The sequence below is a fragment of the Palaemon carinicauda genome, chromosome 37, assembly GCF_036898095.1.
Source record: "Palaemon carinicauda isolate YSFRI2023 chromosome 37, ASM3689809v2, whole genome shotgun sequence".
NCBI classification, from domain to species: Eukaryota; Metazoa; Arthropoda; class Malacostraca; order Decapoda; family Palaemonidae; genus Palaemon; species Palaemon carinicauda.
In genome coordinates, this window is record NC_090761.1 from 47,181,980 (window position 1) to 47,186,353 (window position 4,374).

Here is a 4,374-nt window from a genome sequence, read left to right on the forward strand (position 1 = left end):
ATGTTTTGGTTACGTAGTGATTCTCATCAATATAATGAGTAGTGATTCTATTTATCATTATTATTATTATTATTATTATTATTATTATTATTATTATTATTATTATTAATATTATTATTATTATTATTATTATTACTTGCTAAGCTACAACCCTAGTTGGAAAAGCATGATGCTATAAGCCCAGGGGCCCCAACAGGGAAAATAGCTGTGAGGAAAAGAAAAATAAAATATTTTAAGAATAGCAACAACATTAAAATAAACATTTCCTATATAAACTACAAAAATTTTAACAAAACAAGAAAGAGAGAAATTAGATAAAATAGCGTGCCCGAGTGTGGTACCCTTAAGCAAGAGAGCTCTAACCCAAGACAATGGAAGACCATGGTACAGAGGCTATGGCACTACCCAAGACTAGAGAACACTAGTTTGATTTTGGAGTGTCCTTCTCCTAGAAGTACTGATTACCATGGCTAAAGAGTCCCTGCTACCCTTACTAAGAGGAAAATAGCCACTGAACAATTACAGTGCAATAATTAAACCCCTGGGAGAAGAAAAATTAGAAAATTGTTTGGTAATCTCAGTGTTGTCAGGTGTATGAGGAGAGAGGAGAATCTATAAAGAATATGCCAGACTATTCGGTGTATGTGTAGGCAAAAGGGAAGTGAACTGTAACCAGAGATAAAGATCCAATGTAAAATTTAGTACTGTCTGACCTGTCAAAGGACCCCATAACTCTCTAGTGGTAGTATCTCAACGGGTGGCTTGTGCCCTGGCCAACCTACTACGTACTCAACATCATGAACTGGTTACCATATTTTATATGTGTATATATATATATATACATATATATATATATATATATATATATATATATATATATATATATATATATATATATATATAGACATATATATATATATATATATATATATAGACATATATATATATATATATATATATATATATATATATATATATATATAATACACCCCCTACTATGTGCATCCTATTATTATTATTATTATTATTATTATTATTATTATTATTATTACACCAGCTAAGCTACAACCTAGACGATAAAAAGGATACGGATATGAAATTGACAAGAATTGTTAAATTTCTATACAGAATTTTGGTTCGATAAAGCTGTGTCCTATGATAGCGGTTTATCTTCAGATACAATTTATATAAAGAACTTCATTTGATAAAAAGGATGTGTAATTTCATGTTAGCAAATACTGTATGAAAATCGTCAAATTTCCTGACAGAGAGAGAGAGAGAGAGAGAGAGAGAGAGAGAGAGAGAGAGAGAGATTCACAATTATTAACAGCGAGCATATACTCTGTGCTAATATAATAATACGGTTACTCGGGAATGGTATTTTAATTTCTTGCTATTACTGTATTATTATCATTATAAATGTACTGAACCGAATTCTGTGCTAAAACAGCACAAGACATTTATATTTTTCATACTCAACAGCAAGTACTATTGATATAGGGCATATGTAGATTCAGTATACAAATTGACGTGTTATATTAGGTGTAACGAAAGCCTGTTATAAAAATACCCTAAGCTCAGTTAGATGCGGCTCAAGAAAATAAGAAATGTAAGACTGCTGATATTTCACATGAGAAAAAGATGGAAGTTTTACTACTAGTGACACAAGTGAAAGGGCAGTGTGTGCAGAAATGGTAAGGCCAAAGTTGAGTGGTTGCATCTGGAGTTCGGTGAAAAGTGCAAGGTTAAGGAAGTGATAGTGCATGCAGTGTCAGGAAATCTTGTGGATGGATGAAAGAGTATATGTGTATTAATTCAAAGAGTGTATGGGCGATATTAGGTGTCAAATGAGTAAAGCTTGCATGAGGCATATAGTTCAGTAATGGAAAACAGTTAAAGAGAAAAGTCATAACTGAGCCTGACGACTTTTGAAGAATCTGAATAAGTGGTTGTACTAGGAGATTTGAATGCAAAGGTAAGTAGCTGGAATTATATAATTGGTAGGTTTGACATTCTTGAAATAAATGAAAATATAGTGTCTGGAAATATACTTAGAAATAGGCTCGACTGTTGGAAATATATGGTTTCCAAAGAACATTAATACTGTAATTATACCTAGACAAGAGAAAGAGGTGAGGATACACTATCTGTGAATCCAAAACAGATGAAAGAACAAGTTCACACATGTGATTATGAGAGGAGGAAGGGGTGATGGTTATTTGATTATTGTTTGGTTGAAGCAAAAGTGAGAGAAGAAATTGTGAAAATGTGGCTGTAAATGCAATTAGGCGGAGACAAGTGATTAGGATAAGAAGAAAGTGATAAGAGCACACTTTGTGATGTGAAAATAGGGAACTATAGGCCAGGATGAATGAGGCAGGGATGAAAGAGTAGATGGGCAGTTTTTTAAATTTCAAGGGTGTTTGTGGGTATAAAAGTAAGATGAGGGGATAAAATGATAAGTGGTAGATGGGGAGATAAAAGATTTAGTGAAGGAAAACGGAGATTATTTGATGTGCAATTGCATTATAGAAAAGAAAATCAAGTGCAATTATACAAGAGGATGGACTGGATAGTCAAGAATAAAGTAGGAGAGATTAACATGGCAAGCAAAAAACGTAGAGAAGGAAAATATGATCTCTAAACAAAAAGGAGAATAAAAGGCCATTTTACAGGGAAGTAAATGCAGATTAATATTATATTCTTCAATGTGGCTCAGAATAAAAGATAAAAGTGGAGAGATACTGTCTGAAGAGAGTTCAGTCATGGGTCGATGGCTGTTATTTTAAAGATATGTTGAAGAGATGCAGAGCACAGTGATGCCAGACATGAAAAACTTAGTGTGAGGATGAGAATGCTTGTGAAAATGCTGTAGTGAGGTTAAAAAGGAAATTAAGAGGTTGAAGAAAGGAGAGACCCCAGGAATTGATAGAAATACAGTAAATGCAAGAAGCTGTGGTACGGTAGTGACAGTGTGATAGAGTTACTAACTAGAGTTTAGAATGCATGCCTGGATGAAGGAAATGCTCAAAATCAATGGGTGAGAAACTAGGTGAGAGGGATATTCATGCTGTTTCAAAAAGGTAAGTGATAAAGGAGACTTGGAATTAAGGAGCATAAGATACTTGGTATATCAGTGAATATGTATGATTGTATTTAGATTGAAAAATGAAGACCGGTGACAAAGGATTATTATGAGAAGTGAGGATTTATACAATGAAAGTTGTTTGGATCAAATGTTTGTTGTGTGAGAAATTTGAGAATAAAGTGAAAAAACTGTATGTGACATACATGCACCTAAAATAAGCTTATGATAGAATTAATGGAAAAGCAATGAAGAGGGTGTAAAGAATGTATGGTATAAATTATAGGTTGTTGAGAGTATTCAAAAGGTTTTACAGTATGTTTGAAGCAAAGCATGTTTTTTTAATATGTAGGCATGAGAGTGATTGGATTATAGAAATGTGAGACAAGGGTGTGTTATGTTACTGGATTTTCAACATCTTTATAACAGAATTATGCGAGTTTAACGAAATACCGATCAATATAGGAAGAGTTGTGGGCTAAATATAATTTGTGAATGGAATGTGGAATTGTTAAGTTTTGCATACTGTATAATATTGTGATAATTGAGGACACTGAAAAGAAATTAAAGGAGGCAAAACTCTAATGATTTTTGTAAGAGGAGAAAGTACAGTAAATGTGAACAAGTTTAGGGTAATGACAGTAAATGGAAATCAGGAACATGTAGTAATAAATGTAAATATGGATGATTGAAGAATGGAACTGGTAACTCACATACGTATTTGGGAGAAAATGTTACCAACGATGGCAAGATATGACAAGAAATGATCAGCAGGATTGGCAAAACAACAAAGGTAGCAGGATGTTTTCAAAGATTGGTAAGAGAAAGGCATTATCAGGGGAAGCTAAGGTAGGAATATATGATGGACTTGTTGAATGAACTTCTTTATGGAAGTGAAGTGCGGATGTTATGTATGAATGAAAGAAAATCGGTTAAAGCCGTTGCGGTGAAGTACTTGTGTAGTGTAGGTGGTGCCAGAAAAATTATAAGGTAAGAAATGCAAAGATGCATAAGAATGGTAGTTAGTAAAGGTGAAAGAATCGGATCAGAGATTGCGGAGAGATTGGATAATTGCTTTCCTTCTGCCTCATCAATTAGCTCTCTTGGAATATAGGTTAAAGAAAGGGTGCATGTCTAAAACAAGTTTGATTCTTATAAGAAATTATTCGTTCTAGTCAAGGTACAGTCATAATTTGTTCTTATTAATATGAATATTAATTTTAGAATTAGGTTAAAAAACAGAATCATGGGGTTATTGGGTGTAATAACTAAACATGAATACTTACCTC